This window comes from Trichechus manatus, unplaced genomic scaffold, assembly GCF_000243295.1.
Source record: "Trichechus manatus latirostris isolate Lorelei unplaced genomic scaffold, TriManLat1.0 scaffold00041, whole genome shotgun sequence".
Lineage (NCBI taxonomy): Eukaryota > Metazoa > Chordata > Mammalia > Sirenia > Trichechidae > Trichechus > Trichechus manatus.
The window spans coordinates 12,639,611-12,664,639 of record NW_004443977.1 but is presented as its reverse complement, the minus strand read 5'-3'; positions in this window follow the sequence as shown (position 1 = coordinate 12,664,639).

Sequence of the window (25,029 nt, the reverse complement as noted above, 5' to 3'; positions counted from 1 at the left end):
TAATTGGTCGACGTTCAGCCATTTCAGGAGGTAGCATATGATCAGGAACCAATGGTACTGAAGGAAGAAATCCAAGTTGCACCGAAGGAGTTGGCGAAAAACAAGGCTCCAGGAACTGATGGATTATCAATTGAGATGTTTCAACAAATGGATGCAGCACTGGAAATGCTCACTCATCTGTGCCAAGAAATTTGGAAGACAGCTACCTGGCCAACCACACCTATTTTATGTTTCAGGTGCCCTGATAAGTACTTTACAAATGTTAGCTTCCTAAATTCTCACAGTAATACAAACGTATGATTATTTTTATATAGATGAGAAAATTGAGGCTCAGAAACCCTGGAAACCCTGGTGGCGATAGTGGTTAAGAGCTAAGTCTGCTAACCAAAAGGTCAGCAGTCTGAACCCACCAGGCGCTCCTTGGAAACTCTCTGGGGGCAGTTCTCTAAGTCCTATAGGGTCACTATGAGTCAATGGGTTTGGTTTGTTTGTTTTTTTATTCAATCTGTATGCTGAGCAAATAATCAGAGAAGCTGGACTCTGTGAAGAAGAATGGTGCATCAAGATTGGAGGAAGATGCATTAACAACCTGCCTTAGCAGATGACACAGCCTTGCTTGCTGAAAGTGAAGAGGACTTGAGGCACTTACTGATGAAGATCAAAGACCACAGCCTTCAGTATAGATTGCACCTCAACCTAAAGAAAACAAAAATCCTCACAACTGGACCAATAAGCAACATCATGATAAATGGAGAAAAGACTGAAGTTGTCAAGGATTTCATTTTACTTGGATCCACAATCAACACCCATGGAAGCAGCAGTCAAGAAATCAAACAATGCAATGCAGGGCAAATTTGCTGCAAAAGACCTCCTGAAAGTGTTGAAAAGCAAAGATGTCACCTTGAAGACTAAAGTGCCCGTGACCCAAGCCATGGTGTTTTCAATTGCCTCATATGCATGGGAAAGCTGGACAATGAATAAGGAACACTGAAGTAGAACTGAGGCCTTTAAACTGCGGTGTTGGCAAAAAATATTGAATATACCATAGACTGACAAAAGAACAAACAAACCTGTCTTGGAAGAAATACAACCAGAATGCTCCTTAGAAGCAAGGATGGCGAGACTACTTCTCACATACTTTGGATATGATAACCAGGAGGGACCAGTCCCTAGAGACAGACATCATGCTTGGTAAAGTAGAGGGTCAGCAAAAAAGAGGAAGACCCTTCACGAGATGGATTGACAGAGTAGCTGCAATGATGGGTTCAAGCATAACAGTGATTGTGAGGATGGCCCAGGACTGGGCAGTGTTTCGTTCCGTTGTACATAGCATCTCTGTGAGTCAGAACCGACTCGATGGCACCTAACAACAACTGGAAGGTTGGCAGTTTGTTGTATTGCGGTGGATTGCATGCTGCTGTGATGGTGAAAGCTACGCCGCTGGCATTGCAAATACCAGCGATGCTACCCGTGGTGGACAGGTTTCAGCAGAGCTTCCAGACTGAGACATACTAGGAAGAAAGTCCTGGCAATCTACTTCTGAAAATTAGCCATGGAAAACCATAAGAATCAAAAAAGAATACTGTCCAGTCTAGCGCTGGAAGATGAGCCCACGAGGTTGGAAAGCACTACACAATAGTTGCAACAATGACTTCAAAGATACCACTTATCATGAAAATGGTGCAAGACCGCACAATGGTTCCTTCGCTTATAAATAAGGTCACTATGAGTCAGAAAGAACCCTGGTGGTGCAATTGTGAAGCCTTTGGCTGCTGACTGAAAGGTCGGCAGTTTGAATCCACCAGCTGCTCTGAGGAAGGAAAGACCTGACTACTTGCTTTTGTAAAGATTACAGCCTAGGAACCCTATGGAGCAGTTCTACTCTGTCCTACAGGGTCTCTAGGAGTTGGAACTGACTCACTGGCAAACAAAAAAACCAATTTTCTATATATGGGTATTTTTATACATATACATACATATACATCCACTTGCATATACTCAGTGTCAAGAAAAAGGCACCTGTTTTTTTTTGTTCGAAAGGGTGAGGGGAAACAACATTTTCTGAGGACCATTTTATGTTCCAAAACCAAAACCCATTGCCGTTGAGTCGATTCCAATTTATAAAGACCCTATGGAACAGAGTAGAACTGCTCCATAGGGTTACCAAGGAGCGGCTCGTGGATTCAAACTGCCGACCTTTTGGTTAGCAGCCGTAACTCTTAACCACTGTGCCACTGGGGCTCCTATTTTATGTTCCAGGTGCCCTGATAGCTTCCTAAATTCTCACAATAACACAAAAGTATGATTGATTTTATATAGATGAGAAAATTGAGGCTCAGAGAGCTCAGATCCTTGTCCAGACTGGAATATTTGGTTGGCAGGTGGATGAATTGGGATTTGTCTTCAGGTCTGTTGAACTCAATAAATGATTTCCTCCAAGTGCCCACTATGAAGAGCCTTTATTGACATGGCTTCAAGGGTGAGAAAGGCAAGTCTTGATTCTGGAAAGAAGTTATAATGATGAATTCTTTAGTTTCCATGGGTCAGGAAATGAATGTGGAGTTTCAGAACACCAATCTAGGGTAAGAGTATCTGTCTAGTGGTGGAAAATTGCATTACTTCTCTGTCATTCAGTTTCCTCATCTGTGAAATGGGGATAATGATAGTATTAACCTCAGAGAGTTGATGTGAGTTTTAAAATGAGAGACTACTGCATGTCAGGTGCTTGGTTCTTGGCAAGAACTCAGTAAATGAGAGCTACTATTATTAATGCACTAAATAATGGCATGTTTCAAATAATCTCTCCTTTTGACAAGGAATGAGTCCTATCTGAGTCACCTGCCAGTCTCCACCTCAGGGCTTTGAATCACATTTTTGCTTGATGCATTTCCAATGCGCTTGTCTGGTGCTTGCACACAACAGGTGCCTTGGACTCTGGCTTCCTGTTGCTTATGCTCCCTTGGTCTTGGAGAGGTCCAAGCCTTAATCTTTAGTAAATCTAGCTTGAAAATGCTGTGGTCTTGGAGTATTTTACAAACCTCCTCCACTCTCTAACTAACTGCTCTAATGAAGAGAAAAATGGTAATTGAAAGAAGACTAATTAGATTGTCAATTACCTGCCTCCTCGCATAGGTAATTGAAATCCCCCTAATTATGGTGTCTGTGTGTCTAGATGCTTTGTACTGATGAATTATTAATGGAAAGCAGCTTGAGATGAAGAAGAAATCTTGAAAACTGATTTAGAGAAAATTTGTTCTAAAGCATCCATTCTTTCAAAGCAAAGATGTTATATATCCAATCCAGCTATGAAATCATCGACAAGGAAAGAAAATCAGTCCAGTAGTTTGCTGAGACTGTGAAGTTCAGGTTTAAAGCTTTTATTTACTATTTATCCCTGTTTTTGCAAAACTCCCTTTGGGTCCATAGAATCGTTTTGATTGGAAGGAATAGGTTTACATCAACATGCCATCAGAGGGTTTCAAGATAAATACAGAAAATGGGATTTGCAGATGAGGCACAAAAAAGTACACGGAATTAAGTATATACATCACACGAATGACTTCCTCTGAGTGCCCACTAGGAAAAGATTTTATTCAAGTGGCTTCAAGGGTAAGTAGGGAAGGCAAGTTTTGATTCCGGAAAGAAGTTATAATGATGAAATCCTTAGAGTTCTCGTTGCTAGGAAGGTACTTTCTGACTTTCAGCAAAATTATGTTTTTAGAAATGTAGCCTCATCCATGCCCATTTCAATTTTTCAGTGGAATGGACACATGGATGGTTATATTTGTATTGGGATAATATTTTAAGTTCTTCCCAACACTCCAACATCTAAAACATCAACCGTCTCATAATAAAACTGAAGTTAGGCAGGAAAGATATTATGATTTCTGTCTGAGATGTGGAGAAAGGACCAAGCAGAAAGATGAAGCAACTTGACCAGTGCAACCCAGCTTATTGACTAGAGCAGGATGCCGGTCTTGGTCTTGCCCCATGGAGTCATCTGCGATAAAGAACAGCAGGGTGACTTGTTCGGTGAAACATCTCTTTTCTTTTCATTTTAAATTAGTGAAGCTGCAACATAAGATGTGCCTGCCCCCTTTTCTGTCTAGTCAGGGACCGAAAATGGGGCAGACTGTCACTTTGTGAATCTGAGTGATCGTTTAGTTATATAAACATTAGGGATGTCTGAACTCATTGGAAGTTCAATATTATTCTAACTTTACTGGAGTTAGGAAAGGGTTCCTTTCGGCCCCTGAGGGGCAACTGACCATGAGGAAAGGGTGAATGTAGAATGCAGATTTAGACCTAGTCCCAGAGCCTAGTGAGTTGTGAGGGAACCTCAGGTATTATGCCCCATGTGTGACTGAGGCCAGGACCCTACTGCTGTCCCCACCAAACCAGCCCCTCTTCCACCTAGCATGGTCTCCATGCTTCTGAGAGAATGTGCTCAAAGAGCTCTGACTGTTGGAGTCCAAGGGGTGAAGCAGCTCTACGATCTCTGCAGGTTCTGGAAAATGATAGATGGTGTCATTGCAGCAGTTGGCAAGAAAGCATTGGGTTCATTTTCAACAACAACACGGAGTGACAGCAGCAGTTGAAAATTGCACACCCCGCCTCCTCAGTGCAATGGGTGGTACAGTAAGATCCTTTTAGTAAGTTGTGATCAGTGTATTTTTTTGAATGAGATAGAACATAATGGAAAATATCAAACAATAAAGCAAGAATGAAATGAATTTCTTATTGTGAGTTGACTTCAGATGAAAACTTTTGAGAATCGCTGACTTGTAGATTTATGGGACATCCAAGTCCTCTCTCCAGGAGGCATTTAGATATAGGACTGGCCCCTTTGGACTGAGTAAGTACCTTTGTTTCTTGTTTACTTAAGTGGTGAATGGAGACCCACAGAAAGAGACTAGACTTATAAGGAGGGGGAGGGGTTGAGCAATTAAATTTGGAGGGAAAAAAGCAAAAGATACACTGTCTTTGTTCCCCAAGCTGGAGATGTGGGTCATGCTGATTACAACAATAATTGCTTTATTTTAGGAATTCCTAAAACTACTTGGTGGTTTACATGATCATATTCTAAAGCACGATAAGGAAGCTCAAGCTTTCTTATTTTGTGATAGGCTCGATCAATGAGGTGGGAAAATTTAGTTAATAATTTTCTTTCCTCCGTCTGTTCACTCTCTCTGAATGACAAAGGTCCAATTAGGCACATTTCTGTAGAGTCAGAAAAAAAAAGGACCAGGAATTAAAAAATAAAAAGAGTGTTTTCATAATCTGTGGGTGGATGTGGACTGGGAAGAGGAAAGAAGAGGAACAATGACATGCCGAAAAGTGTCTTCAGGCTTTCTAGAAACTACTAACTGGTTCCAGAAGTCACCTAATAAGAATAATTCAGATTTCACTGAGTGAGGGATCTGAGAACAGAGTATGTGTTTTCAGAAGTTAACATTTTTGCCTTATTTTGCTGCTTTTGGTATAGTCCAGGGATGGTCTCTGGTGGCACAGACTGCTCTTAGCAAAATCGCACCATAAAGGAATTTGATTGAGGAGCTTCTCACTTCTTCAACCAGCTCCCAGGAGCAGCGCCGGCCCTCAACCCCATTTTATTTCTACTGTAAGTCCAATTCCTCTCAAGTGCTTATGCTGCATTTTCCCTAGTTCCTGGCTCTATTTATCCATCCAATCACTGATACGCCATTTATTGAACTTCTGATGTATGCTGAGGACACAGAGGAAAGGAAATTACAAGTGTTCCTCTTCAGAAATTTTTTGTCTTAATTATCTCCTGCTTCAATATGCTGTTTGGAGCCTATGGCTGACACCACAGCTATCCCCAATGCCCTTCTCACTCTCCATCTTCCGGTGCAAAGTATTCAACTGTTCTTCTTCCCCTATGGCCAAGGGTAACCTATGACATGTGACACTGCTCTGGCAATGAGATACAAGAAGCATGACGGAGGGGGTTCTTGGAAAGCTGTGTGTTTCCTGATAAAAGGTACAAATGTGGCTGGTATCGCCCCTTTTTTTCCTTTCTTTCTTAAACAAGTTGAGATACCTGGCTAGGGCAGCCATCTTGAGATCACAAAGTGATAAGCAAGAAGGGAAAGCTAAGAGAATCAAAGATGTCAGCTGTCTGAACTAACACTATTACCAATCACCTCCAGACTTCCTTATTTGTCTAAGGGCCCTGTAAGCCAGGTGAAGCTCAAGGGGCTGGGTCTCAGGGTCTATCTGGCTGTGCCTGGCATTTGACAGGTTTCACATCTTCCTCTATTCCAGTGCCAGCATCTTTCAACTAATCCTCTAGCAGGTTATCAGATTATTATCATTGTTATTGGCTACCAAGAGAACTTGGGTCTCCCAAACTTTTTTGGTCTAATTTCTTCTTTCCTCTTTGTAGCTATTCAAAAAGAGCTTCACCAGGAAAGATGAGAGGAAGACAAAGCAAACAGGATAACAGCCCAGAAACGTGACTTTAGATGAGATAGTATCTGGTAACTACTTGGCACAAAGTAGATGCTTAACAAATGTTGATTTCCTTCCCTTTCTTCCACTGGCTACTCATCTTAAGCAGCTGAAGACTAGTCATGGGATCATGTGGGTGGCACAGGCTCTGAGGCAAACGCACCCATTAATTTCTACTTATTTGGCCCAAAGAAAACTGTTCAAAGGCTTCTCTTTCAAGTTATGGGTCTTTATCCTCCTATACACTCCTTCGTGTGGTACCGTGGAAAGAACCCGAGACCATGCATTTGGAGAACCAATGTCTTAGTCCTGGATATGATGTTAATCCTCTGTATAAACTTGAGCAGGTCACATCACTTTCATAGATACTGAAGGAGCCCACCATGCATCAGACCCTGCTGCAGGCTATGAAACAGAGATGAACAAAAAGATATCATTACTGCCATTGAAAAATTTCAGTGTAGATAGACCAAAAAATACCACACACACACAGAAACAAATGATTTCAGCCCAATATCACATATGCTTTGATGGAGATTTACTTAAGTGTCATGGGACCACAACCAAGGGCACTTGGCTTAGCCTTGAAGTGGGAGAAGGTGATACCTGGAGCAAGTGCTGCCTGGTGACAGGATTTAGCCAGGTGAAGGAGGGGATGGACAATGTCCTAGAACAGGAACAGCATAAACAAAGGCTGTTTTGTCCAATGTAAATGGAAAGTGTTGGACTGGCAATTCTACAAAGTCTCTTCCAACTTTAACATGTTATTCTTTATTTACTTGTCTTGTCTCTTGGGAAAACACACTGATATTCTCCTGAGAACCAAGAGTAAAAAGAAAGAATCTATGTTGCTAGAGCTTACCATCATAATTTCTGCACCTCTTCCTTGGATCTGAGACTTTCATATAGCCAAATGACACTTTGACTATACAATTTCATTCTCTTCCAAGAATAAAATTTATTAAATCCTTAAAATATTATGATTTTGTAGCGGCCATTGCTATATTCCAGGAAAATAAAAAAGCTTTGATTATATTGTGGCCTATAAACTTACCAAAAAAAAAAAGTTTCTTCTAAGGTAGGAACAATGTAGGCACTGGAAATGACGACTTTGAAACTTTCCTCATTCTTCCTACGGCTAAAACAAAAAAACAAAAAGTCAAACTCATCGCTGTCAAGTTGATTCTGACTCATAGCAACCCTATAGGACAGAAAAGAACTGCCCCATAGGGTTTCCAAGGAGCAGCTGGTGGATTCCAACTGCTGAACTTTTGGTTAGCAGCCAAGCTCTTAACCACTGTGCCACCAAGGATCCTCCTATGGCTAAGGCAGGGTCAAAGCTCTGTAAGTTATATCCATGGATTAGGAAGGGGGATTGGAATATGATTTCCAGAAGAATCACTCCTTGTTCCATGTTGTATCTCTGATACCTAGAGCGGTGCATAGCACATGTTAGGTGTTCAGTAAATATCATTTAAATGAATGAATGATGGGGATGATCTACTTCTACCAACTGCCTGGACCACCAGCAACTATTATAGATTCAGATGGCAATAACAGATCAAAATCTAAATTTTACCTCGCAGTATAAGGCATTTGGGATGGGCTTTTCAACCTATAGAAACCCGACACTTCTCAAAACTCTCTTGCTGTGAAAGAAGCTTTGAATGGAATTCTTTCTTTAATACATAAGTGTCTTAGTTACCCAGTGCTGCTATATACAGAAATGCCACAAGCGGATGGCTTTAACAAAGAGAAATTTATTCTCTTACAGTGTAGGAGGCTGAAGTCCGAATTCAGGGTGCCAGCTCTAGGGGAAGGCTTTCTTTCTCTGTCGTCTCTAGGGGAAGGTCCTTGTCATCTATCTTACCCTGGTCTAGGTGCTTTTCAGTGCAGGGACCCCTGGTCCAAACGATGCACTCCCCTCCTGGTTCCTCATTCTTGGTGGCATGAGGTCCTTCTGTTTCTCTGCTCACTTCTCTCTTTAATATCTCAAAAGAGATTGACTCAAGACACAACCTAATCTTATAGATTGAGTTCTGTCTCATTAACATAACTGCCTTTAATCCTGCCTCATTAACATCACAGCGGCAGGATTTACAACACAGAAGAAAATCACATCAGATGACAAAATGGTGGACAATCACACAATACTGGAAATCATGAACTAGCCAGGTTGACACACATTTTGGGGAGATACAATTCAATCCATAACGATAAACCATCAAAGTCTTCTCCCCACATGCCTTAAGCTTGTGGGTCAGTAAATTCAGGGTCAGTAGGGCCAGTCACAATCAATGTGCAAAAGCATAAATCTAAAGACATCTCACCTTGTCAAAGCTAGTTGCTGACAGAAAGCCCATAATATATTTCTTATCAAATACAAGTTGGATTTTAAGTTTAAGTGTTCAAAATGCTACCTTGTTGATTGGCTGACCTCTGGTTTAGGAAGGTTTTTTTTTTTTTCTTTTTTTGATGCGTGAACTTTGTGTGAACCTGAAGAGTCAAAAGAGTAATGTGCTACTGGGTGAAGGTTAAGAAAGTGACCTTGCTTGGGTCATTGTGGTATTCTCCAGAGATACCGGAGAAGGCCTTGTCATACAATGTCTAATAAAGTCCAATAAAAGAGAGAATTAGCCCTGATGTAGTGTCAGCACAGCTATAAATTCTTACACAATAATAAAACAATAGGATATTATTAATTCAACCATTCTGGATGCTCTTGAAATGGTATTAAAGTAATATCATTGATTCATATTTTTGACTGCTAATACATTATTTTCTAGAATTATTAACTGCTTTAAAACCAACGTGCCATAATATAGTTGGAAGAGATAGTGAAATATTTCAACTGATTCTAGCAATTAACTTAATTTAAAGCTCCCAGGCACATTTTAGAAAAAGGAATTATCTTTGAAACAACCTAGAGAAGAAAAATTAAAATGAGACAATGAGTATTTTTGAACTTCATCACTCAGTGTTATAGGTGAAAGTTGGGGCACTTTGTTTTTTCAAGAATAGAATATTTAGTAGACATTTAAAATGTTAATCTTCCATATATTGCACATCTTTGAATCAGAGGGGCAAAAAAAAAAAAAGAAATATATAAGTATTTATTGAATTCCTACTGTGAGCAGTGCATTGTGCTAAGTACTTTCACATATATTAGTTCGTGGAACCAGGACCTAGATGAAATTGAAAGAAGTTTATATCTTCTCCTGGTTCATATCAGGGCTTTGAACTGGTTTCAACCAATTCAGTAATGGTCTACAAAGCAAAATTGGAACAGACCAGAATTTTTAAAATTTGGGTGAAGCAAAACAATAACTGGAACAGGAAAAATTACAGGTTGAAGCACTGAAATGGGAGACTCAGAAGAGGCATAGTGAGCCCTTTCAGGAGCCTGATGCAGGAGAATGTATTATTGCCAGGACTGTGGAGAGTGACCACATTCAAGGGGTACGATCAGCCGCCATCTTTGGGCAGGGCACCGCTGTTTCCAACTCTGCTGGTCAACAGATTTGGTTGCTATGCAACACGCACACTGCCCTTGTTTTCTAAGAGGGAGATTAAGTTTCTAGCAAGGCTTCGACCCATAATTTTTCCCATTCTGGTTATCATTCCAGCTCACCCACATTTAAAACATTTGGATCCATTTGGGTTTTGCTGTGTCAGCCATGACTGAACTGGGAAGAACCAGTTCGAAGCCCTGGTTCAGATCTACAATTTTAAAGGAAAACTGGGTATAAACCGAATTCTAAGAATAAGAAATGTGGTGGAGTTTTGGAGATGGATATATTTTCCCTATTGTATGCTCTAGAGTAGAGAATATTTCTGATGTCTTATGTATATGTGTTAAAAGACAATAGTTTAAGCTCTTAAACATAAAAACAATATCAGGGTAAATAAAATGCACCCATCTCTGGATAATTGAGAGAGAATAAAGACAGAGAAAAATGTTTTAATGTGGTAAAACCTTAAGAACAGCTGTATAACCAAGAGGTGTACTATTTAGGTTCTGCGGAGAGAGTTGTCTGGTCTGTGTTGTTGTTGTATGCTGTGGAGTCGATTTTGACTAATAGTGGCCTCATGTGACAAAGTAGAACTGCCCCATAAGCTTTTTTTGGCTGTAATCTTTACTGAAGCAGATTGCCAGTTCTATCTCCTGTGGAGCAGCTGGGGGGATTTGAACTGCCAACCTTTCCACTAATAGCTGAGCACTTAACCATTTGTGCCACCAGTGTTCTTTGGTGTGGTCTACAGGAGAATTGAAAACAAAACTGGAATCAGAAAAAAAAGTAAGTTGAGAAAAACTGGTGTAGAAAAGCTTGTTAGTGTGGTTGAAAAGAGATATCCAGACCAAGAGGCCCTAGTGACCCTCTCCTCCTCAAACCTTAGTCTGTCGGCCAATCTTTGCTAGCCAGGGGACCATAGGAAGTCAGCCTGACGTGTTTTTGAACGTTGTTCTGAGAAGCCAGCAGATCAGTAGTACAGACGGATGTGTCTGTGTGTTGGGCTCTTTCAAGTTATAAGGAGCAAAAACAATTTTAGTAATAGCTGTTTTCTATAAGCATATGCAGAAGCTCAGGTAATGTAAGCTTTAGGGACCCTCCCTTGCATGAAGGGCCCCAGCAATATATTCACATGATTTTATAAAAGGTGCAACAGTAAAACATTTTAACCACAATGAAGACAGTGAAAACTTCTGTCTCTTTGATTCCAACTTCTTCTAAATTACTCTTCCCATTATGTTGGGTGAAATCAGAGTAGATCCTAGTATTTGATCCAACTAAAGGGAAATGGAATAGAACGTATGTTTATTTATCTTGGGATAAGTGGGACATGGTGTTAAGGTAATGCTGACCAGAATGGATTCCAGAAATACTCTCATGGTTCCCTGTGGTGACTTACCTGGTGCTGTGATACAGGACATCAGAGACAAACTGGTTAATGATTGTCCTCATTTCAAAGGCAGTATTTAATGCTAGTCCCTGCACAAAAGAATCCTGAAATGAGCTGAAGTGTTATAACTCATATATAAATAAAAGAGGTTTCCCCAAATTTGACAATAATTCTAAATATTTACATGCTATTACTAATAACAAGCTGTGAAGCTGAAATAAACTCTTCTAGTCTATCAATTAAGAAAAAAAATCAATTCAACCATGTTACAGGAGAGACTGAATTATCTTTCTATTCTTGCTATAAAAAACACTATTACAAAATCATTGCTATATGAAAGGCAATCAAAGAGAATGCAGCAAAAGTGGAGGAAACAGTGGTTCATCAGACGGTTATGTTTCTGGATTTTCCAATGCTTTGTGGTGTTTGTTGCAACTTTTTTTCTCAGTTTATATAGATAGTAACTTCAAACCTATGATTTTATATTCTTTTTCTTAAAGGGAGTACTTGTGGTTGTATAGGCTTCAGGCCCCACAAAGCTTGGATCTTCCACTGGGAAAGACAACAGGAAGAAGGATAGGTTGCATAATTTGCAGGACCTAGTGCGAAATGCAAATGTGAGCCTCCTTGTTCAAAACTTATGAAGAATTTCAAGATGGCAGCATGGCACAGTTACACAAAGATGGCACAGTTATACACAGATATCTCTGGTATTCCTGTCCTTGCCTCCATAGCAAACACCTGAGGCTTCCCAATCCTGAGATCAATCATCATGTTGACAACTTGTACCGCTCTTGCTACTACCAACCAATGGACTCACCTCCTGTCTTCTACCTCCTGGCTCTGTATGTGTTTAAACTTCTGTTTCCTATTGTTTCTTATATTCAATTCTATGAGAGAACAAGGAGTTAGCTGGGTTCATTAATCGTTACCTAGTGTGAAGCACTTCTGTTGGGTAGAATTCTAACCTACAGCTATTTCATAGACCACTAGGCAGTCTACAAATAGCTGTTTCGGGTCTGATGACATTCTTTGTCTAATCAACTTATGGCAAGGTTTGTCTTGTCATATAGTGAAAAGCATGATGACATATTTCCTTTTAATCCCTTCACTTGACAGAGCTGTTGGCTTGGAAGAAATCAAAGGCTTCTCAAATGAGTAGAATGGCTGGAAGACAATAGGCCATCCATCCAGCCTAGCCCAGAATTCATAAGGTCTAATGCTATGCTTCTGGAAAAACATCAAAGCGTATAATATATTGCAATGCAAAAGTCAACATTTGCAAGTGAAGAAATACTGTGTTCCCAAATTGAGGTTCATTTGAATATTGGAAAATCGAAGGTGAGCCCCCTCCTTCTGAGAATTTCACCCTGCTTCCTGATCAGATTTCAGGCTACTGCAAAGGCATTTTCAAGTGGGCTCTAATTGTCTACTGATATACACTCTGGATCCCTGGTGGCGCAGTGGTTAAGAGCTTGACTGCTAACCAAAAGGTCGGCAGCTTGAATCCACCAGCCGCTCCTTGGAAACCTTATGGGACAATTCTACTCTGTCCTATAGGGCTGCTATGAGCTGGAATCGACTCACTGGCAAAGGGTTTATACACTCTGAAACTTACTCTTGAATGTAGAGTAGCTAATGCGAATGGAAGAATTGATGAAGTAAAAGAGCTGAACAGAAGTATTCAAAGGGCAGCTCAAGAAGACAAAGTAAAGTATTATAATGAAATGTACAAGGACTTGGAGTTAGAAAACCAAAAGGGAAGAACATGCTCAACACTTCCCCAGCTGAAAAAATTCAAGCCTCGAGTTGCAATATTGAAGGGTTCTATGGGCAAAATATTGAACGATGCAGGAAGCATCAAAAGAAGATGGAAGGAATACAGAGCCACTGTACCAAAAAGAATTGGTTGATGTTCAACCATTTCAGGAGGTAGCATATGATCAAGAACTGATGGTGTTGAAAGAAAAAGTTCAAGCTGCACTGAAGGCACTAGAGAAAAACAAGGCTCCAGGAATTGGCAGAATGCAATTGAGATGTTTCAACAAATGGGCACAACGCTGGAAGTGCTGGAAATTCGGAAGACAGCTACCTGCCCAACCAACTGGAAGAGATCCATATTTGTGTCCAATTCCAAGAGAATGTGGAAATTATCAAACAACATCATTAATATCACATGCAAGTAAAATTTTGCTGAAGAAAGATGATTCAAAAATGGTTGCAGCAGCACATCGGCAGGAACTGCCGAAATGCAAGCTGGATTCAGAAGAGGACATGGAGCCAGGGATATCATTACTGATGTCAGATGGATCTTGGCTGAAAGCAGAGAATATCAGAAAGATGTTTAGCTGTGGTTTATTGACTATGCAAAGTCATTCAAGTATGTGGATCATAACAAATTATGGATAACATTGTGAAGAATGAGAATTCCAGAATGCTTAATTATGCTCATGAGGAACCTGTACATAGACCAAGAGGCAGCTGTTTGAACAGAACAAGGGGATACTGCATGGTTTAAAATCAGGAAAGGTGATTATCAGGGTTGTATTCTGTCACCATGCTTATTTAATCTGTATGTTGAGCAAATAATTCGAGAAGGTGGACTATATGAAGATGATTGTGGCATCAGGATAGGAGGAAGACTCATTAACAACCTTTCATATGCAGATGACACACCTTTGCTTGTTAAAAGAGGACTTGAAGCACTTAGTGATGAAGATCAAAGACTACAGCCTTCAGTATGGATTACACCTCAACATAAAGAAACAAAAATCCTCACAATTGGACCAATAAGCAACATCATGATAAACAGAGAAAAAATTGAAGTTTTCAAGGATTTCATTTTGCTTTATCCACAATCAATGACCTTGGAAGCAGCAGTCAAGAAATCAGATGACATATTGCATTGGGCAAATCGCCTGCAAAATACCTCTTTGGAGTGTTAAAAAGTAGAGATATCACTTTGAGGACTAGAGTGAGCCAGACCCAGGCCAGGTTATTTTCAATCGCTTCAAGTGCATGTGAAAGCTGGGCAATGAATAAGAAGACTGAAGAAGAATTAATGCCTTTGAATTACAGTGTTGGCAAAGAATATTGAGTATACCATGGATGGCCAGAAGAATGAACGAATCTGTTTTGGAAGAAGTACAGCTAGGATGATCCTCAGAAACGAGGATAGCAAGACTTCATCTCACATATTTTGGACATGTTAACAGGAGGGACCAGTCACTGGGGAAGGACATCATGCTTGGTAAAGTAGAGAGTCAGAGAAAAAGAAGAATACCCTCAATGAGATGTACTGACATGGTAGCTCAACAGTGGGCTAAAACCTAGCAAGGATTGTGAGGATGGCGCAGGACCGGGCAGTGTTTTGTTCTGTTGTACATAGGGTCAGTATGAGTCGGAACCAACTCAACAGTACCTAACAATAATATACACTTCATACACTCATAGATCTTTACTAGCACATAAAAATAGTGTTGTGTTTGAGAATTCTCTAGAAATGTATTGCTGTTGGATAATGAGAGGCATGAAAGGTAAGTGAAGGGGCTGCCATCTCAAGCTGAAAGTCGTCAGTGGGACCACAAAGGTCCTAGGAGAAGGCAGTTACAGCAGAACCCATTGCCCTTTCTATACCTGTACCTGTTGCCATTGAGTCAATTCAGACTCATAGTGACCTTCCAGGACAGAGTAGAACTGCCCCATAGAGTTTCCAAGGAGCACCTGGTGGATTCGAACTGCCAACCTTTTGGTTAGCAGCTATAGCACCTAACCACTACACCACCAGGGTTTCCCTTTCTATGCACAGCAGCAACACACCAGTGGGACTGCTGTGGTTAACACATTCTCAGGGTCCTGCGGAAATGACTGAACCAGTGTCTGTCCAGGAATTTCTGTGGTCTGTCTGAGCAGGGCGAATGGGGTGACAGCATTCTGTGTAATCACTGTGTCTCATCCTGGCTGAGTATCATAATCACTTGGGTGGCTTTTTAGAAATACAGAGTTTAAAAATAAAATTTCAATCAGGACAATGTAGTGTGGCGGTTATAAGTCTAGGTTTGGAGTCAGACTAAAACCAATTGCTGTCGTGCAGACGCTGACTCCTGATGATACCACGTGTGTCAGAGTAGAACTGTGCTTCAGAGGGTTTTCAATGGTTGATTTTTTGGAAGTAGATCATCAGGCCTCTCTTCTGAGTTGCCTCTGGGTGGACGTGAACCTTCAACCTTTCAGTTAGCAGCTGAGTGTGTTAACTGTTTGGACCACCAAGGGACTCCCGCAGTCAGACTATTGGGTTCAAATCCCAGCTTATGACTTACTAGCTATATGATTGCTCTCTGTATTTTAATTTTTTTTATCTGTAAAATACAGAGAATAATCTTACTTTTTCCATAAAGTCTTTTGAGGTTAAATGAGAAGGTATGTGTGTCATCACAGATAAAACTTTGGAAGTGCTCAATAAATTCTGATTCATATTTTACTTATTTCATATTATATACAATATGCAATTGTGGATGGAGATGCTCACGTGTAGGGTTTTGCACATACATACACAGAAACACAAGTAAATTACATTACAGCTTAGGTTACGCTCAGCAAGGGGATACTTTACTAAAAAGTTTCTTTTGAAATCTGCTCTTGAAAGATGAGTGGAACACGTGTAAAAATTAAAGAAGAATCCAAATGAAAGATCTTTAAAAGGAGGTGAATTATATACGGTAGGACTTGAGATGGGATGAACAATCAAAAGGTGAATCTAATTTACGTTAGGAGAAAACTATTTAGAAGCTGAAGGGGTCATCTCCTGTCTTTGCAAGCATAGAAAGGAAAACCAGCCCAGCAAACGTAATAACTGTACTTCACAAGCAAGGAAACAACAAAGCAAAACAGAACACTAATCAGTGCGCTGTGCGGCAGACAGTGGAGAACAGAAGTGAGGTGCAGTCTCTTCTCTCCAGCTTATAACTACAGCTCTCTGCATTGTCAATTCCTGCAGGGCATGGACCATGTCTGTTCCGCTCCCTTGAGCTAGATCCTTCCCCATCACCATGTGCAGATTAGCATTTAATAAGTGTTTGTGAAGATGACTGATGATGCGGCCAGTGCTTTCGGTAATTTAGAGAAGAATGTGCCGGCAGTAAGAGGCTTTATTCTCCTTCCTGTGGGAACCCCTGCTCTGCTTGACTTTTCTTATGGATCGTAAGCTCCCTTGGGCAGGAAGCTTGTTTGTCTGCATGTTTATTAAGAGACATTGAGCAAATTGCAACAAAGTAGGCAGTGATAACAGTGACTAAAAATTTCATGAGATGCTATCAAATGATTCATTAAAAGAAAGATCCAGGATATTACCACTAACTGCTTTATTAACTAGTCATGTCATAATACCATCAACGTGCTAATTAGCTTGTCTGGTGTGATTTGTTATTAAAAACATAAACACGGGTTTCCTGTAGTTCTAGAATTTGGAGAGTTTTATACTCTCATATCATTTGTGTCAGGGTTTATCGGGTACCATTTAATTCTTTTCCTTTTGAGACAAACAAAACTTTTGTCCCAAGCTCCTGCCACCACCCTTATGGATCCCTGAGTTCTCTAAACTTTCAGACAAGGGTCCAAGTCTGTAGAATAGTGAACTGCTGTCGTTAAAAGACAATAAAAGAGGATGATGTGAGGAGGGTGCTGGGGGAAGAGACTGTTCATGGTGGCATAGCTTGGAGTCCAGCCAGGGCTGATGGGCTGATTGCTGCAGCTGGACAGGGCAGGTGGGAATGACTGAGACCTAGAGCTTGAGCCATCCATTGGCACAGGCTAAGAGCTGGCGGGCGAATAATAAGGGCTGACATACTCAGCAGAGGTTCTGTCTGGCAGGCCACGTCTGGTGTCTTACGACAGGTTTTAGAAGCAATCAATCAGGGACAAAAATTCAAGATGAAAAATGAGGGTGTCCTAATTAGTCAGTGTCACTCAGAATTGGGGGATCCAGGATGCATGTTGTGTTAAAATTTAAAAGAAAAATGGATCAGCCTCAGCGAAACTATCAACAGGTTGTGTAGCACCTCTGGGCTGAGATTTGGGGGCGGGGTTATAGTCCACGAGAAAAGGCATAACAGAAATAAGGTAGGACCCCTACTTTGGAAGGGAGAGATGTACCATCATTTTACGTAAATGGCCACCCAGCACAGGAGTCAAGGCAGAAGTCCAGTATGGGGATGCTGGGATGGGACCGAGGATGGAAGAGAAAATAAGGGACCACTTAGATCTAGGATGCCAATTGACTCCCAAATGACATACTGAACCCTAAAATATTTGTATCACAGAGGCTAAAGTCATTGCTTTAGGTAGGACCTGGAAGCAGAGCTTAGCCTTCAGAAAGACCAGGTGAGCTCAGAGGGGAGATGGAAGAGACAGAGCCTGGCAGTCAGCATGGCCTTGGTATATGGCAGTCAAATCTCTGTCTTGATACTTGTCCCAAAATCTTCAGAACCATGCAATTGGCCATTATTCCTGAAGGCAGAGGCAGCGGAGCATAATGGTAAGAGCACATGTTCTGTAATTAGAATGCTTGGCTTTGACTCCTAACTAGGATTGTCAGATTTAGCACATAAAAACGCAGGGCACTCAATTAAATTTGAATTTCAGATACACAGTGGATACTTTTTTAAGTAGGTGTCATGCAATTTTTGGATATATCTTGATTAAAAATTACTTGTTGATTATGTGAAATTCAAATTTAACTGGGAGTTCTATGTTTCCTCTGGCAACCTTACTCCTAACTCGTCCACTCTCTAGCTATAGGAACTTGGGAAAGTTAATTAATACTGCAATTTCCTCATCTGTAGAATGGGGATATCTAGCTCACAGAGTTGTTGTGAGGACCGAATGAGTTAATACATGCAAACTGTTCAAAATAGTGACTAGCATAGAGTAAGTACTAAAAAATTATTACTATTATTATTACCCCAACCACTACTATTACTATATCTGAGCTTTATCTGGAGTTACTGGGGATAATTAGGATTTTTAATTTTTTTTTTTAAGTTGTGCAGGGCAAGGCTTCAGCGCGCTTGTGAAACATTTAATTATTTATTACCCATTTTCTTCTAAGAAATTCCTAAGGACTTTACAATAAAAGAACAGCTAAAATAAACCCTAAGACAATTACCATAAGAAAAAAGACAATCACCAAGGAGTTAAAAAAGAGGCAAAGAGAAAAATATCAAGAGGTTCTGTCTGAGGACAGAATTTTATAAAAAGATAAATATGATGGTTGTATAAAAAGTTGAGTACTGAGCTTGCTCATAGGGCTGGAAAAAAAAAAGATGATGAGAAATTGGGAAGTAGGTAAAAATGTACATTTTTTATCGCTTTTCTAGACCACTTGACCCTCAGGATGCTCCATTGTATTCTCTCCGCTCAAAACTTGTTGTCGAGAAAGACTCTTATATTGTAGTATCAACTTAAGTAGCGGTTCACGGGCAGCATTCTTGACTTCCATGCAGGGAGACCTGGGTTTGACTCCTGGCCAATGCACCCCTAATGTAGCCACCACCCATCTGTCAATGCAGGCTTGTGTGTTGCTATGATGCTGAACAGGTTTTAGCAGAGCTTGCAGACTAAGATTGACTAGGAAGAAAGGCCTGGAGATCTACTCCCAAAAAGTCAGCCAATGAAAACCTTATGGATCACAATGGCCTGATACAATTGTGCATGGCGTCCCCAGGAGTTGGGGGCTGACTCCATGGCAGTTAACAGCAATCAACTTGTTTGTGAGTAATTTCTTCCAAGAGTATTTCCACTTAACTTATTGTAGAACAAAAGGACTGGCTTTCTGTTAGAAAGGACTTCCTGGCATTGTGCTTTGTGGAGTAGAGATGGATTTTTGTTTTAGCTTGTGTCTATTTTAGGACGGTGAGGTCTCTAGCTGGAGCTATGGCCTTGACATTGGTTGAACATTAGAATCAAATGGGGGAGATTTTAAAAATCCTGATGTCCATGATGCAACTCAGACCAATTTCTTTGGAATTTTTGGGTTAGGACCCAGGCACCAGATTTTTTATAACTCCCCAGGTTATGCACCTTGGACAGCTAGGGTTGAAAATCATTGAGCTAGAGGAATGTACCTCCATACAAACTCTTTGTATGGCAAGATTTAAGAGATAACCATATAAACCAGGGAGTAACAATTTTTGAATTCTTACTATATGCCTACCACATACATATATTTTTAACTTCTACAAGATTGTAGAGTATTTTCATCCACACTTTACAAACGAGGAAAGAGAAAATTGTAAATAACACAGTAAGTAAATGAGCCCCAAATCAAACTGGATGTCTGACTTCCAAGCCAGTGCCCTTTCCAATAGGTCATATTGTGGAGAAAGGTAGAATCTGTTCTTTTGGAGATCAGACTGAGTGTCTTTTCCCCAGGCCTTATCTTCATCAGTGCCTGGTTGCCACGTCCCAGGTGGTGGTTCTGGCCTGTGTCTTGGGAATTGTAGGGAGAGAGTTCTGAGGTTGGCCTTCGCTCTAATGTTCTCAATTCCACATCGGCCCTTCTACCCTGCTCACTGCAGACCAATCAGCAAAACAGCAAACATGTATTTGGCCCTTGTTGGACAAACCAGTCTGAAGACAGACTTGGGATGGTGTGCCAGGGTTCTTTGGCTCTAATTAAATAGGGCTTCGTCTGACAGGTTTAACCAGTCAAGCAGGACTTGCCTGTGCCTGTGCCAATGACAAAGCTTGAATGAAAAGTAGGAGCAAAATCCACGGCCCACAGACCATTTCAGCTCTTCTCGTCAGGCACTAGTTAACTGTTTTACCAGGAAAGCCCTCTTTGCTGTAACAAAATGCAACCCCAACATATTTTTATTATTAACTCATGCATGGAAGGAATTGCCAGGTGAATCTAGTTCTCTTGTTAAAACCCTGACCTTCAAGCCCGTATGTACGTACCTGTATATGCATTCATGTCTTCATTCATTCATTGTTCACTTATTCATTCATTTACTTATTAATTCGAGTATTTGCTGAGTGCTTGCTATATGGCAGGTACTGTGCTACATTCAGGGTATTCATTAGTGAGCAAGACAAAAATAGTCTTGTCATGAAACTTGTAGTATAGGGGAGCTGGGGGGAGCTAGGTAGTAACCAAATAAATGATATGTTTTACTCATCTAATTACTATTATGATAGAGCTTATTAAGGAAAAAGAAAATGGATATTATGAGCAAGGAGAGATAAAATTTTTGATGCATAAAGGAGTGAAAGGTGGAGCTACTTCTGGGAAATCATCTCTGAGAAAGTATTATTTGAGCTAAGATAGTTTTCCAACTCAATTTGTTTTTTTTTTTTTATTTTTTGCAATATATTGTCATTGAATATTCTCCTAAATTCATTCTTTTCCCCTTTTATCAAGAACACCAACTGTACACACTTTTTTTTTTTTCAGTCTTCCTATTTACTTTTCATATATCAATTATTGAGCTAGGCATTATCGATTGCTAACTTCAGAAAAATATGGGCCCAGCATCACACAGAGGATTATTGTGGATTTAATCTTAGGGGCCCTGGTGGTGCAGTGGGTAAAGCACTTGGCTGCTAACCAAAAGGTCAGCAGTTCAAACCCACCAGCTGCTCTATGGGAAAAAAATGTGGCAGTTGGCTTCATTAAAGATTTCAGCCTTGGAACCCCCCTGGGGCAGTTCTACTTTGTCCTCTAGGGTCATTCTGATTTGGAATCGACTTGATGGCCATGGGGTATTTATTTGTACAAATCGCCTTTATTATTATTTCCTTACTTTGCTGTGTATGTTATCATTCACAGAGTACTTTGACATATATTATCCAGTAGATCTTCACCAACATCTTTGTGGGTTATAAACAGCATCATCTCTTTGTAACACAGCCAGAAACACTGATTAGGGGGAGCCAATGTCTTTTTCAAGGTCATATACTAATAGATACCACAGACAAGAGAAGAGCCCAGGGTTTTTTGCTTCTAAGCCAGGGATCTTTCATAAGCAAGGGAAGTTCCAGAATCCTCTCCTTCTTAACCCCTGTCCCTTCTTAAACCCTGCTTCCCCAGTACATACGCAATTCTTTCTTTAATTCAGGGCATTTGGGGAAAGGATTGTTTTAGAGGTTCAGTTTTTCTTGTGCATTATTTGGATCTAGTTAAATCTACCCAACCCCTGTCCCTGCCTCCAGCTTTCCAACCTAGAGTTAATAAATAGATAAACAAACAATTAAATCCAACAAACATGTAAAGTACCTATTGTGTATCAGGTATTGCCCTAGGCACTGGTGATACAGTACAGAACAAACAAATGAGAATCCCTGCCTTCATTGAGTTTACATTCTCCAAGGGGAGGAAATCAAAAGTAAACAGATAGGTAAATTTTACATCATTAATATCACATACAAGTAAACTTTTGCTGAAGTTAACTAAAAAACAGTTGCAGCAGTATATTGACAGGAAACTGCCAGGAATTCAAGCTGGAATCTGAAGAGGACATAGAATGAGAGATATTATTGCTGATGGCAGATGGATCTTGGCTGAAAGCAGAAAATACCAGAAAGATGTTTATCTGTGTTTTATTGACTATGCAAAGGCATTTGACTGTGTGGATAATAACAAATTATGGATAACATTGCAAAGGATGAGGATTCCAGAACACTTAATTGTGCTCATGTGGAACCTGTTCATAGACCAAGAGGCAGTCATTCGAACAGAACAAGGAGATGCTGCATGGTTTAAAATCAGGAAAAGTATGTGTCAGGGTTGTATCCCTTCACCATACTTGTTCAATCTGTATGCTGAGCACATATTCCAAGAAGATGGACTGCATGAAGCAGAACAGGGCATCAGGACTGGAGGAAGACTCCTTAACAACCTGTGATACGCAGATAACACAACTTTGCTTGCTGAAAGTGAAGAGGAGTTGAAACACTTACTGATGAAGATCAAAGACTACAGCCTTCAGTATGGATTACACCTCAACATAAAGAAAACAAAAATCCTCACAACTGGAGCAATAAGCAATGTCATGATAAATGGAGAAAAGACTGAAGTTCTCAAGGATTTAATTTTACTTGGATCTATAATCAACACACATGGAAGCAATAGTCAAGAAATCAAAGGATGCATTGCATTGGGCAAATCTGCTGCAAAAGACCTCCTTAAAGTGTGCAAAAGCAGAGATGTTACTTTGAGGACTAACGTGTGCCTGACCCAAGCTATGCTATTTTCAATAGACTCATATGAATGCTAAAGCTGGGCAATGAATAAGGAAGAGTGAAGAAGAATGATCCATTTGAACTATGGTGTTGGTGAAGAATATTGACTACACCATGGCCTGCCAGAAGAACCAAAAAATCTGTCTTGGAAGAAGTACAGCCAGAATGCTCCTTGGAAGCGATAATGGTGAGAATTCATCTCATGTATTTTGGACATATTATCAGGAGGGACCAGCCCTGGAGAAGGACATCATACTTTGTAAAGTAGAGGGTCAGTGAAAAAGAGGAAGATCCTCAACCCGATGGATTGACACAGTGGCTACAACAATGGGCTCAAACATAGCAATGATTGTGAGGATGGCACAGGACCAGGCAGCGTTTCGTTCTGTTGTGCATGGGGCTGGTATGAGTAGGAACCAACTTGACTGGTACCTAACAACAAACAACAATATATATATGTATATATATATATTTAATGTCAGATGGTGTGTTACGAAGAAAAATAAAGCAGGGAAGAAAATTAGGTAGTGCTAGGGGAGAGGATGCTGAAATTTTAAATAAGATGGTCAGGATGGCCTCTCTGAAAATTCATGTGTGAAAAGTCCTGAGGTCATCTAGGGGAAGAATGTTCTAAGCAGTGGGGACATGACTAATCTGCAGACTGAGGCCCAGGACTCATTCGATGCATCCCACCTTTGAACTTGAACTCTGTTTTTCCAAAGGCACAATATTAAACATGCTGGTTAGACACAGTTGAAATCACATTTCTAAGGATTAGGTTCTATATTCAATTTCATTTTGGGTTAAATACACTATTGTGGGCTGTCCAGGAAGCCAAACCGCCATGAAAAATGTTTCCATGGGAAAATGTTTTCTGAGTTTCAATGCACTGACTTACAAATGAACTTGAGGAACAGAGCTAGTTGGTAAGTTGAGAGCTGGCTGAATTAGTTAAGAGCCAATTCCTAGCAAGTCTCCCTCTTTCTGCTAAGGACAATACAATGTTGCACGGGGCCTCCTCCAACCTTAGAGTGATACACCCTGACATTCTTTTTGTCCTTATCGTCCCCTCTAGTCTCCGGTTCAAACCTATATTTTCCATTTCCCCTGCAGGGCTTCTCTTTTTGCCCTTAGATCTTCGAATAATCCTTCATGAAGCCATATTGAAAGCCCTTGATTCCCCTTATTCTTTTCTTTCAGAAGAGCTGCTGTCTATCTAGCCTTAATTGTAGTGTCTCGGAGATTTCCCAAGGCTTTTTTCCATGCACACGGATTTATTTGTATTATTTCACTGTCTGCTTCTGGCAATGGCAGTGCATTTAATGCCAGTAATGAGCATTGCACCTGGAAAATTCTGAGCACCTCACAAATACATTAATGAATATATGCTGTACGTTTTCATGAAATTAATGACTACCTTCTCTTCACTAAATGGTGCATTCTTGATGATTCTTTTCTCTGTAGGCCTGCTCCACAGTCTGTTTGAAACTGACTCTATGTGTTCATGAAAATAATCAGCCAGGATTTCCTTTTTTCTCCTTTAACTATGCCTCCCATTCCTTGAAGGTGGGATGGATAACAGTTTCACATCTGCAGAGAGGCACAACAGTGATATAGAAATCTTCAGCATCAGACTAACAACCGAAAGGAAGGTGAGGTTTGGGGTACCTGTATACTGGGAAGACTATTTGGGATTATTCTGTGAATTTGCCCATTTGGGTTTTGCCCAAGTCTTCATGGAAGATCTGTATATATACCCCCAAAAGAATGTGCTTTATTCCTATTTTATTTTTGCAGTCAGGAAACTATCTGGGTCAAATATACCAATCTGGGCTGGCCAGACAGCCAAACCTACAGAAAAATAATAGCTAATATGTTTGAGGAAGCAGATTTTCCCCAGTCATATTTTGAGTGCCTTGTAACCTGAGGGGCTCATCTTCCAGCACTATATTACACAGTGTTCAGCTGGTATTCATAAGGTTTTCATTGGCCAATTTTTTCAGAAGTAGACTGCCAGGTCCTTTCTTCCTAGTCAGTCTTAGTTTGGAAGCTAACCAGAATCGACTCAACGGCACCTTACAACAACATGTTTGAGTGCTTGCTATGCTCCAAATACTGTATTTCATATTAATTAGCTTATTTACTTCACAGTGAGGAACCATGGTGGCACAGTGGTTTAAGTGCTCATTTGCTAATGGAAAGGTTGGAGGTTCTAACCCACCAGCTGCTTCATGAGAGAAAGATGTGGCAGTCTGCTTCCATAAAGATTACAGCCTTGGAAACCCTATGGGGTAGTTTTCCTCTTTCCTACAGGGTCAGAATCGACTTGATGGCAGTGGGTTTGGGTTTTGGTTTAATAGGGTCACTATGAGTCGGAATTGACTCGATAGCAGTGGGTTTATATCAGAGTATTTATAG